The sequence below is a fragment of the Saccopteryx leptura genome, chromosome 5 (genome assembly GCF_036850995.1).
Source record: "Saccopteryx leptura isolate mSacLep1 chromosome 5, mSacLep1_pri_phased_curated, whole genome shotgun sequence".
Lineage (NCBI taxonomy): Eukaryota > Metazoa > Chordata > Mammalia > Chiroptera > Emballonuridae > Saccopteryx > Saccopteryx leptura.
In genome coordinates, this window is record NC_089507.1 from 101576536 (window position 1) to 101589991 (window position 13456).

General features: G+C 39.4%; 1 protein-coding gene across 2 annotated transcripts in view; it reads right to left on the reverse strand.

The window, feature by feature from the left end:
* The window catches only part of LOC136405685 (aldo-keto reductase family 1 member C15-like), a 470894-nt gene that overhangs the window by 393976 nt on the left and 63462 nt on the right, over positions 1–13456 (reverse strand). The gene's annotated exons all lie outside the window — the stretch shown is intronic.

The window sequence follows — 13456 nt, forward strand, 5'->3', positions numbered from 1 at the left end:
GAAAATATGCTTGGTACAACTTCGATTTTTCTGAATTTGCTGATGTTGTTTTTGTGGCCCAACACATGGTCAATTCTTGAGAATGATCCATGTACACTGGAGAAAAATGTATACTCAGTCACTTTGGGATGAAATGTCCTGTAGATGTCTATCATATCCAGGTGCTCTAGTGTTTTGTTTAAGGCCACTATGTCTTTGTTGATTCTCTGTTTGGATGACCGATCTAGAGCCGTCAGCGGTGTATTGAGGTCTCCAAGTATGATTGTATTTTTGTCAGTTTTTGTTTTAAGATCAATAAGTAGCTGTCATATATTTTGGTGCTTTTTGGTTTGGTGCATATATATTAAGAATTGTTATGACTTCTTAATTCAGTGTCCCCTTAGCCATTATGAAATGGCCATTTTTGTCTCTGAGTACTTTTGCTGTCTTGTAGTCAGCATTGTCAGATATGAGTATTGCTACAACTGCTTTTTTTTGGATGTTATTTGCTTGGAGTATTGTTTCCCAGCCTTTCACTTTGAATTTGTTTTTATCCTTGTTACTTAGATGAGTTTCCTGTAGGCAGCATACAGTTGGATTTTCTTTTTTAATCCATTCTGCTACTCTGTGCCTTTTTATTGGTAAGTTTAATCCGTTTACATTTAGTGTAATTATTGACACTTTTGAGTTCCCTATTGCCATTTTATATCTTGCTTTCTGTTAGTTTTGTGTCTTGTTTGATCCTTCTCTTTCGTTTTTCTATCTTTTATTTTTATTTGGTTGTATTCCATTCATTTTTCCTCTGTTGCTATCATTTTTATCTCATGTGCTTCTGTGGTGGATTTTCAATGGTGGTTACCTTTAGGTAATGAAAAGGGTTCCTACCCTGTTCATTGTAGCAGACTATTTTGTGAGTACTTTTGCACTCCATCGTCCTTTGCTACTGTTAATCTCCATCTTCTCCCCCCATTTCTTTTTGTTGTTGTCACAGTTTAAATTTGGTTTTATTGTGTTCTTCTTGGAGCTTTTATTTGTGGCTCTTTTTTTTTCTGTTCTTTGTATCTGATTGGAGAACCCCCTTTAGTAATTCCTGGAGTGGGGGTTTTCTGAAGATGAATTCCCTCATCTTTTCTGTATCTGTGAATGTTTTTATTTCTCCTTCATATTTGAAGGATAGCTTTGATGGGTATAGTATTCATGGCTGAAAGTTTCTCTCTTTCAGGACTTTAAATATCGGGGTCCACTCTCTTCTAGCTTGTAGAGTTTCTGCTGAGAAATCTGATGATAATCTAATGGGCCTTCCTTTATATGTTGTACTCTTCTTTTCCCTGGCTTTCTTGAGAATTTTTTCTTTGCTGTTGGTTTGTGTCAATTTCATTATGATATGCCTTGTAGTTGGTTTGTTGGGGTTAAGAAAACTCAGAGTTCTGTTTGCTTCTTGAACTTGAGGCTTTAGTTCTTTCCACAGGCTTGGGAAGTTCTCATCTATTATTTGTTTGATTATGTTCTTCATTCCATTTTCTCTCTCTTCTCTTTCTGATATACCTATTATTCTTATGTTATTCTTTTTGATGAAGTCAGATAATTCTTGTAGGGCTATCTCATTTTTTTTTTAATTTTTGAGTCTCTTTCTTCTTCTCTCTGTTGTGCCTCAAGTTGCTTGTCTTCTATTTCACTAATCCTCTCTTCTATCTGACCTGTTCTATTAGCTAAGCTTGTTACTTCATTTTATAGCTCATGAATTGAGTTTTTCATCTCTGTTTGATTTGTTTTTATAGTTTCAATTTCCTTGGACATATATTCTTTGTGTTCATTGAGTTGTTTTCTGAGCTCCCTAAATTGCCTTTCTGTGTTTTCTTGTATATCTCGGAGTATTTTTAGGATTACTATCTTGAATTCTCTGTCATTTAGCTCCAAGGTTTCCAATATATTAAATTTTTTCTCCATAGATTTTTCCTCATCTATCTGTGTTACCTCTCTTCTTTTGTATCCATGATATTCGATTTTCTCTTCCTTAATGGCATCTGAGGGTGGTTTTGTTGGTAGTATTAATGAGATTTAATAAAGAATAAAAAGTTAAAAAAATAAAAAAATCAAAGAGTTGTTTTTTTAAAAAAAATTAATAATGAAATAAAGAAAAATAAAATAAAATAAAAATTTTTAAAAAAAGAAATTATTTCCCCCCTCCTTTTTTCCTCTCCTCTCCTCTCCTCTCCATTCTTTCTTGAGAAAATCTTGTGGTGAACTTTGAATTATAACAAACAATGCCTGTAATGGAGGGCCTCAATTGGGAAAAGTAATAAAGGGACAAAAAAAAAGAAAAAAAAGAAAAAAGAAAAAAGAAGGGGGTATGGACCCACAAAAAGCAAATAAGGAAAAAATTTGGGTCAAGAATAAAATGATTTGCTTTTAGGTGTTGGTTGACTAAGAGTTAAGATGAGAGGAATAAGAGGAAAACAGAAAAATGGGGGGACAAATTAAAAAATTACTATTGTATTTAGTGGAACAAGAACTAGATAAAATGGAGAGCCAGGGATGGGAGCACTGCTAGTGAGTTAAAATGGTGAAGTAAAAACCCCCCAAAATGCCACAAACATAAGTTTGAGTCCCAGATAAGATAATTTGTTTGTTATTGAGGTTTGAATGAGAGGAGATGTAAAGGAGAAAGGAAGAAACTAATATAGAGGGAGAAAAGAAAGAGAGAAAGAGAAAGAAAGAGGGAACCACTAAAAGAAGAAAAAAGAAAAAAGAGGAGAGAGAGAGCGAGAGAGAGTTAACGGTTTTGGAGTGCAACCCTCATAGAGAGAAAGGAAGAGAAGAGAAAAGATAATGGGAGATGTAACACTTATGGGTAGTGTAGTTCAAGGAGAGGAGAGAGTAAGACCGGCAGAGAGTTAATCGGCCAAATTGGAGGAGGGAAAAAAAAAATCAAGAATGAAGATAAGAGAAACAAATGAACAAATATAATAAAATGGGATAGGTTATAAAGTCTGCAGATTATTCTTGATTTTGAGAGGTTATCTTCTTGCTTTTTCTTTTCTCTCCCTCTTCCTGGTTGGTGACTCTGTACCCCGGGTTCTGCCCCTTTGGCACGCTCAGGTAGAGGTTTGCAGTTGATAAGTCTCTATGGCGATGTCATGTATTGTGCTTTAGTCTCGTTGGCAGTCGAGGCTCATTAGCATTTATAGGCTCCGACAGTGAGAGAGTCCGTGTTCCTGGAGCCTTTCTCCTAGTCTTTCCTTCCTCAATTAGTAGCCTGATAATCCAGCTATGGGGTTGCTGCTGCCTCTGCCTGGATAGTAAGAGGCTCAAAGAGCTGGCAACTCCCCACTCTATTTCCACTCAGCACAGGGCTCTGGGTAAGGCTCAGTCAGTCACAGCTGCTAGCATAATCAGGCGGGGTTTCTGCCCACTCAAAGACCTCTGGCTCTGCCACTCTGTCCAGTAACATAGGCGGGCGCCCACTTCCGGGGCACTTGGAGGAAACTCTCGCTCACTATCTGCACGCGCAGACCAGGATATCCGGCCAGCAGTCTCACGCTCTGAGTGAAACCCCCAACCGCATGGGAAAGTTGCAGCGTTGGAATTGGCTCTCGCTCCGTCCCCATGCGCGGCTTTTGCAAGGTGCTGGGGTGGCTCGAGATTCCGCTTTTGCCCACACAAAGGCCCCTGACTCTGCCCCTCTGTGCGATAACATGGGCGCGCACTGCCGAGGCACTCGAAGGAATATCTCGCTCACTATCTGCACGCGCAGACCAGGATATGAGGCCGGCCGTGTTTCCCTCTGAGTGAATCCCCTACCAGCACGGAAAAGTTCCACTGTTGGAATTAGTTCTCACTCCCTCCCGTGCGCAGCTTTCCCAGGGCGCTGTGGCTGCCCAGAGATTCCGCTTTCGGCACACAGAAAGGCCTCTGACTCTGCCTCTCTGTGGGGTAACACGGGCACCCCCTCCCGGGGCTTAGGAAGAAATCTCTCTCCCACTATCTGTGCACTGACCAGGAGATCAGGTAAAATGGCTGTCCCACCTGTCTTTCTTTGTTTGGGTTTGGCGCGAGTGTTAGCTTGTATTGCCTGGGTTGCCACAGGATCAGTTTTCCTCGGCTTGGATCTCCGTGCCACAGCCTGGTTCAGCCATTTGTGCCGCGGCCTGGATCTATTCACCCCTTTGCCTGCCTCAGTTTCTATATTCACGGATCCCAAAGAAAGCCGCCCAGTTTAGGTTAGTGAGGAAGGCGGAGCATTTCTTACTCCCTAATTCCTTCGGGGTTTGGTTATATATTTAGCCAATTTTTCGCTCAATCATACCTTTGGGTGTATTGTGAAACATCTGGAGGCTCCAAGGATAGGTTTTTCTGTTTCTGGTTGAAGATCTTGTTGAGTTTTGGGGGAGATTTATCGGTATCACTTCCTACCCCACCATTACTCTCTTATTTTTATTATTGAAAACACGAATCATCATTCAGGTAACCAAACCAGAAACCAAGGGACCGCCATAGGTGATACACTTCTCTGCTCCACACGTCACTGCCAGGTTTCGTCCTGCTCAATGGCTCTCTTCCCCGTCTCTCACCATCTTCCCCTCCCCTCACACAGTCTGACATTGTTGCGCTTAGAGCCATAAGACTGAAAGCCGCTGCTGCCTGTCACCACTGAGTGCAAGCCTTGTTCTTCTGAACTCGCACCACCTGCACCCAGAGAGGAGGGGTTTGCGGCCAGAAGGGAAGCAAATGTTGTTGGGATTCAGTCGTTTTAAACGTATGCTAACTCATTTTACGGCCCAAAATTCAGTACGTTTTGGTGAGTGTTCCAGGTGCTTCAGTAAAAGAATGTGCATTCTGCTTTGTTTAGGTTCAGTGCTCGGCACATCTTGTGATGCCCTTTGGTGGGAAAAGTTGTTCCCCTTCCTTGCTGATTTCTTGTCTGCTTGTTAATATGAATTACTGATCAGCATATTGAAATCTCAGCATATTGAAATTCTGTGGATCTCTTTCTCTTTTCAGTCCTATCAACTTTGGATTCATATATTTCGAAGCTCCATTTATTGGATCCATACCCACTTAAGACTAATTGGAAGCCATCCTGTTAATTAGGATTTTATCCATACAGATTCTACTTGCCATTCTAAGAAGTGTGTGGTCTGTGAGAGCAGGAATTGTGTATTTACCTCTATCTTCACCTAGCATAGGATAAGTTTCATTATTCATACACACCAGGTACCTGATAAATAAAAGACTGCGGTGACGTCACGGAAATGGCGCCGTGAGCAGCGCGTCCGACAGATCTCCCCAAAATCACAACAAATTTATCAACTAGAAACAGGAAAATTTATCTTCGGAGCAAACTGAAAGCAAAAGGACTGTTATCACTCGAATCTGAGAGACGAGGGTGTGGAGGAACCTACCGCAGGGACGTTCATTCAAGCCGCGAGAAAGTGCACCGGTGGTAAGTCAACCCGCACTCGGAAACCGCCGCCGCCGCCGCCGCCGCCGCGAGCGGTGGGTCGGTTGCAGAGACAGCGGCAAACAGCCGCTGGCGCGCTCCCGGTCTGGTTGCAGACCGAGCATTGCAGACCGAGCACCGCTAACGTTCCCAGCGGCCCCCGCACGGGGAGCGGGAGAGGCCCCAGGGCGGTATTCCCTACTTGGGAGATTCTCTCCGCGGGCGGGGCACCTCACCCAGCCATTCAAGCTAACAATCAAGCGTTGGGGGAGGGGCGCGCGCAGGCAGCCTGAAATACCTTCGGGAGCACAGCTGCGACCCAATTACTAAAATTAACTTAACCCGTGAAATCTGCGCACCCTCGGTTCTAATTGATAAGATCTCTCTCAGTTCACCGACCCAAGACAAGAGGCGTGATATTTTTTGGTGCCTCTCGCTAAAGGGGCGGGGGCAACTTCTGATTGATAGAGCCTCCATATTCAGGGATAAACGCTAACAAGAAGGACTTGGCAGATAATAAGATCTATACCACACTAGTCGCAAGCAGAGACTAGTGCCTCTTTTTACCGGCCAAAACAGGCTACAAAGTGTGGAAAGCCTGGGTTGAGAGGTCCAACGGAATGCTAGGCGCTGAACAATCACCTTGACAACAATTGACTCCCACCCCCGCCTGATTACACTGGAGGCCCTGACTGTCAGAGCCCTTCCCAGAGCCTTGCACTGAGTGGGGATAGAGTGGGGATTTCCCAGCTCTTTGAGCCTCTTACTCCCCAGGCAGAAGCAGTGGCAGCCTTGGGGCTGGATCGCCAGGCTGCTGGTTCGGGAGGGGGGGACTGGGAGAGAGAATCCACGAAGGCGAACTCTCTCGTCGTTAGACCCTGCAGACGCCGGCAGGCCTTGACTACCAACAAGACTAAAGCCAATTGTGTGACATTGCCATAGAACCCCATCAACTGCAAGTCCCTGCCTGGGTGTGGCGCAGGGGCAGGGCCTGGGGTGCAGAGTCGCCGACCGGGAAGAGGGAGAGAGGAGAAGGAGGAAGAGGTTGACATCTCAAAATCAGGAAAAATCCACAGACTTTGCAGCTTGTTCCACTGTTTGTTGGGTTTTTTTTTTGGTTTTTTTTTGTAGTTGTTGTTGTTTGTTCCTTCTATCTTATTGCCTTTATTTCCTCCACCTCAGCCCTTCTATTCTCTGCCCATCTTATGCTTCCCTTTTCTTGAACTACACTACCCATAAGTGTTACATTTTATTTCTCTCCTTCATCCTCACCCTCCTTTGGGGTTATACTCCAGGACACTTAATTCTCACTCTCTCCTCTTTTGTTTTTTTTGCCTTATTTTGTTTTTTTCTCTTCCTTTTTTATTTCTTCCTTCGTTTTTCACTTTTTCTTATTTTTTCCTTTCTATTCGTTTTTTCTTTTCTCGTTTTACTTTCTTCCCATTTAATCCTCAATCACGAACAAATTAGTTAATTTGGGACTCAAGGTTTTTTTTTGGCTTTGTTTTTCTTTTTCGGTTTTGTTTTTGTTTTTTTCTGGTTGGTTTGTTTTTGTGGCATTTTGGGTCTTCCCAACCCAAGGTCTCCATTGTATTTGGTCTTTGCTCCACTTAATACAACGTATTTTTACTTATTATTTTTATTTTTTCTTCTTGATTATTCCTTTTTTTTGTCCTTTTTTCTGGTTCCCTCTTGTCCCTCTCATTATATCTCTTGGTTGACCGTCACCCGCAGGCAGATCAACTTATGCTTGTCTAAGATTTTCTTCCCTTTTTTTTTTTTTTTTTTTTTTTGCCCCCTTGAACTCTTCACCGCAAACCAGGCCCTCCATTATAGGCACGATATTTCCCTGAGGAGGGGAGAGGAGGGAAGGAGAACAAAGAAAAAAAAAGGGGGAAATAATAAATTATTACTGCTTTTTTTTTTGTGGGGTGTTTTACCTTTTGTTTTTTTTTTGTTTTTTTTTTTTGTGTGTTTTTGTTTTTGTTTTTTACTTTTTACTCTTTATTAATTCTAATTAGTGCTATCAACAAGACCACCCGCAGATGCCAATAAGAAAGAGGAAATCGAATATTATGGATACAAAAGAAAGAGAGGTAACACAAATAGATGTGGATAAATCTATGGAGAAAAGACTTAACATATTGGAAGCCTTGGAGCTAAATGACAGAGAATTTAAAATAGAAATCTTAAAAATACTCAGAGATATACAAGAAAACACAGAAAGGCAATATAGGGAGATCAGAAAACAACTCAATGAACACAAAGAATATATTACCAAGGAAATTGAAACTATAAAAACAAATCAAACAGAAATAAAAAACTCAATTCACGAGCTGAAAAACGAGGTAACAAGCTTAGCTAGCAGAACAACCCAGATTGAAGATAGGATTAGTGAAATAGAAGACAAACAACTTGAGGCACAACAGAGAGAAGAAGAAAGAGACTCAAAAATAATAAAAAACGAGAAAGCCCTACAGGAATTCTCTGACTCCATCAGAAAGAATAACATAAGAATAATAGGTATATCAGAGGGAGAAGAGAAAGAAAATGGAATGGAGAATATACTCAAACAAATAATAGACGAGAACTTCCCAAGCCTGTGGAAAGAACTAAAGCCTCAAGTTCAAGAAGCAAACAGAACACCGAGTTTTCTTAACCCCAACAAACCCACTCCAAGGCACATCATAATAAAGATGACACAAACCAGTGACAAAGAAAAAATTCTCAAGGCAGCCAGGGAAAAGAAGAGTACAACATATAAAGGAAGGCCTATTAGATTATCATCAGATTTCTCAGCAGAAACTCTACAAGCTAGAAGAGAGTGGACCCCAATATTTAAGGCCCTGAAAGAGAGGAACTTTCAGCCAAGAATACTATACCCATCAAAGCTATCCTTCAAGCATGAAGGAGATATAAAAACATTCACAAATACAGAAAAGATGAGAGAATTTATCACGAGAAAGCCCCCACTCCAGGAAATACTAAAGGGGGTTTTCCAACCAGATTCAAAGAACAAAAGAAAACAACACCACAAGTAACAGCTCCACCAAGAACACAATAAAACCAAACTTAAACTGTGACAACAAAGGAAAAAAAAAAAGGGGGGGAGAGAATGGAGATTAACAGTAGCAAAGGACGATGAAGTGCAGAAATACTTATAAGATAGGGTACTACAATGAATATGGTAGGTACCCTTTTCATTACTTAATGGTAACCACCCTTGAAAAAACCACCACAAAAACACATGACTTAAAAAAGGTAGCAACAGAGGAAAGAAGTATGGAACACAAACAAACAGAAACAAATGATAGAAAAACAAAAGAGAAGAATCAAACTAGATACAAAACTAACAGAAAGCAATTTATAAAATGGTAGTAGGGAACCCACAAGTGTCAATAATTACACTAAATGTAAATGGATTAAACTTACCAATAAAAAGACACAGAGTAGCAGAATGGATTAAAAAAGAAAATCCAACTATATGCTGCCTACAAGAAACACATCTAAGCAACAAGGATAAAAACAAATTCAAAGTGAAAGGCTGGAAAACAATACTCCAAGCAAACAACACCCAAAAAAAAGCAGGTGTAGCAATACTCATATCTGATAATGCTGACTACAAGACAGAAAAAGTACTCAGAGACAAAAATGGTCACTTCATAATGATTAAGGGGACACTGAATCAAGAAGACATAACAATCCTTAATATATATGCACCAAACCAAGGAGCACCAAAATATATAAGACAGCTACTTATTGACCTTAAAACAAAAACTAACAAAAATACAATCATACTTGGAGACCTCAATACTCTGCTGACGGCTCTAGATCGGTCATCCAAACAGAGAATCAATAAAGATATAGTGGCCTTGAACGAAATACTAGAACACCTGGATATGATAGACATCTACAGGACACTTCATCCCAAAGCGACAGAGTATACATTTTTCTCTAGTGTACATGGAACATTCTCAAGAATTGACCATATGTTGGGCCACAAAGACAATATCAGCAAATTTAGAAAAATTGAAATTGTACCAAGCATATTTTCTGATCATAAAGCCTTGAAACTAGAATTCAACTGCAAAAAAGAGGGGGAAAAACCCACAAAAATGTGGAAACTAAACAACATACTTCTAAAAAATGAATGGGTCAAAGAAGAAATAAGCGCAGAGATCAAAAGATACATACAGACAAATGAAAATGAAAATACGACATATCAGAATCTCTGGGATGCAGCAAAAGCAGTAATAAGAGGAAAGTTCATATCACTTCAGGCCTATATGAACAAACAAGAGAGAGCCGAAGTAAACCACTTAACTTCACACCTTAAGGAACTAGAAAAAGAAGAACAAAGACAACCCAAAACCAGCCGAAGAAAGGAGATAATAAAAATCAGAGCAGAAATAAATGAAATAGAGAACAGAAAAACTATAGAAAAAATCAATAAAACAAGGAGCTGGTTCTTTGAAAAGGTCAACAAAATTGACAAACCCTTGGCAAGAGGCACAGGACTCAAATAAATAAAATCCAAAATGAAAGAAGAGAGATCACCACAGACATCATAGATATACAAAGAATTATTGTAGAATACTATGAAAAATTATATGCCACCAAATACAACAATCTAGAAGAAATGGATAAATTCCTAGAACAATACAACCTTCCTAGACTGAGTCATGAAGAAGCAGAAAGCCTAAACAGACCAATCAGCAGGGAGGAAATAGAAAAAACTATTAAAAACCTCCCCAAAAATAAAAGTCCAGGCCCAGACGGTTATACTAGTGAATTCTATCAAACATTCAAAGAAGACTTGGTTCCTATTCTACTCAAAGTCTTCCAAAAAATTGAAGAAGAAGCAATACTTCCAAACACATTTTATGAGGCCAACATAACCCTCATACCAAAACCTGGCAAGGATGGCACAAAGAAAGAAAACTACAGACCAATATCTCTAATGAATACAGATGCTAAAATTCTAAACAAAATACTGGCAAACCGAATACAACAACATATTAAAAAAATAATACATCATGATCAAGTGGGATTCATCCCAGAATCTCAAGGATGGTTCAACATACGCAAAACGGTTAACGTAATACACCATATCAACAAAACAAAGAACAAAAACCACATGATCTTATCAATAGATGCAGAAAAGGCTTTTGATAAAATACAACACAATTTTATGTTTAAGACTCTCAACAAAATGGGTATAGAAGGAAAATATCTCAACATGATAAAGGCCATATATGATAAACCATCAGCTAACATCATATTAAATGGCACTAAACTGAAGGCTTTCCCCCTTAAATCAGGAACAAGACAGGGTTGTCCACTCTCTCCACTCTTATTTAACGTGGTGCTAGAAGTTCTGGCCAGAGCAATCAGACAAGACAAAGAAATAAAAGGCATCCATATTGGAAAAGAAGAAGTAAAGGTATCACTTTTTGCTGATGATATGATCCTATACATCGAAAACCCGAAGGACTCCACAAAAAGATTATTAGAAACAATAAACCAATACAGTAAGGTCGCAGGATACAAAATTAACATACAGAAGTCCATAGCCTTTCTCTATGCCAACAATGAAATATTAGAAAACGAACTCAAAAAAATAATCCCCTTCACGATTGCAACAAAAAAAATAAAATACCTAGGAATAAACATAACAAAGAATGTAAAGGACCTATATAATGAAAATTACAAAGCATTGTTAAGGGAAATCGAAAAAGATACAATGAGATGGAAAAATATTCCTTGCTCTTGGATAGGAAGAATAAATATAATCAAAATGGCCATATTACCCAAAGCAATATACAAATTTAATGCAATTCCCATCAAAATTCCTATGAGATTTTTTAAAGAAATGGAACAAAAAATCATCAGATTTATATGGAACTATAAAAAACCCCGAATAGCCAAAACAATCCTAAGGAAAAAGAATGAAGCTGGGGGCATTACAATACCTGACTTTAAACTATATTATAGGGCCACAATAATCAAAACAGCATGGTATTGGCAGAAAAATAGACACTCAGACCAATGGAACAGAATAGAAAGCCCAGAAATAAAACCACATATATATGGTCAAATAATCTTTGATAAAGGGGCCAACAACACACAATGGAGAAAAGAAAGCCTCTTCAACAAATGGTGTTGGGAAAACTGGAAAACCACATGCAAAAGAATGAAACTCGACTACAGCCTGTCCCCGTGTACTAAAATTAATTCAAAATGGATCAAAGACCTAAATATAAGACCTGAAACAATAAAGTACATAGAAGAAGACATAGGTACTAAACTCATGGACCTAGGTTTTAAAGAACATTTTATGAACTTGACTCCAATGGCAAGAGAAGTGAAGGCAAAGATAAATGAATGGGACTACATCAGAATAAAAAGTTTTTGCTCAGCAAGAGAAACTGATATAAAAATAAACAGACAGCCAACTAAATGGGAAATGATATTTTCAAACAACAGCTCAGATAAGGGCCTAATTTCCAAAATTTACAAAGAACTCATAAAACTCAACAACAAACAAACAAACAATCCAATAAAAAAATGGGAAGAAGACATGAATAGACACTTCTCACAGGAAGAGATACAAATGGCCAACAGATATATGAAAAAATGCTCAGCTTCATTAGTTATTAGGGAAATGCAAATCAAAACTACAATGAGATACCACCTCACACCTGTTAGATTAGCTATGATCAACAAGACGGGTAATAGCAAATGTTGGAGAGGCTGTGGAGAAAAAGGAACCCTCATTCACTGTTGGTGGGACTGTAAGGTAGTACAACCATTATGGAGGAAAGTATGGTGGTTCCTCAAAAAACTGCAAATAGAACTACCCTATGACCCAGCAATCCCTCTACTGGGTATATACCCCCAAAACTCAGAAACATTGATACGTGAAGACACATGTAGCCCCATGTTCATTGCAGCACTGTTCACAGTGGCCAAGACATGGAAACAACCAAAAAGCCCTTCAATAGAAGACTGGATAAAGAAGATGTGGCACATATACACTATGGAATACTACTCAGCCATAAGAAACGATGACATCAGATCATTTACAGCAAAATGGTGGGATCTTGATAACATTATAAGGAGTGAAATAAGTAAATCAGAAAAAAACAAGAACTACATGATTCCATACATTGGTGGAACATAAAAATGAGACTAAGAGACATGGACAAGAGTGTGGTGGTTACCAGGGGTGGGGGGAGGGAGGACAGGGGGAGAGTTAGGGGGAGGGGGAGGGGCACAGAGAACTAGATAGAGGGTGGCGAAGGACAATCTGACTTTGGGCGAGGGGTATGCAACATAATTTAATGACAAAATAACCTAGACATGTTTTCTTTGAATATATGTACCCTGATTTATTAATGTCATCCCATTACCATTAATAAAAATTTATTTAAAAAAAAAAAAATAATAAAAAAAATAAAAGACTGCTTCTTCATTTCCTGAATGTGGGTCTTTCTTACCCTGCCAGTTCTTTTTTGTTTTTTTTTTTTAAATAAATTTTTATTTTAATGGGGTGACATCAATAAATCAGGGTACATACATTCAAAGAAAACATTTCCAGGTTATCTTGTCATTTAGTTCTGTTGCATACCCATCACCCGAAGAGAGATCGTCCTCCACCACCCTCCATCCAGTTCTCTCTGTACCCCTTACCCTGCCAGTTTTATGGGAAAAGAATAAGAGCAAGGTCTTGATATCAGGACACTTCTCCCCAGTAAACATGTGCTTAATTTGGGAAGTGTGCACTGCAGCAGATATCAAAACAGGTGCTGGATGTACAGTGGAAAAATAACATACATTTCCCATTCTTGAGAAGTTACCTCACATGAGCGTGTCATGTGTAATCTCCCTATTCTTCAGACAAAAATCTGTATTAGTAGTTGGAGAACCGAGAGTGTGTGTGTGTGTGTGTGTGTGTGTGTGCATGTGTACTTTAATTATAAGAAATTGGCTCGCATGATTTGGGTGGCTGATAAGTCCCAACATCCACAGTCAAAT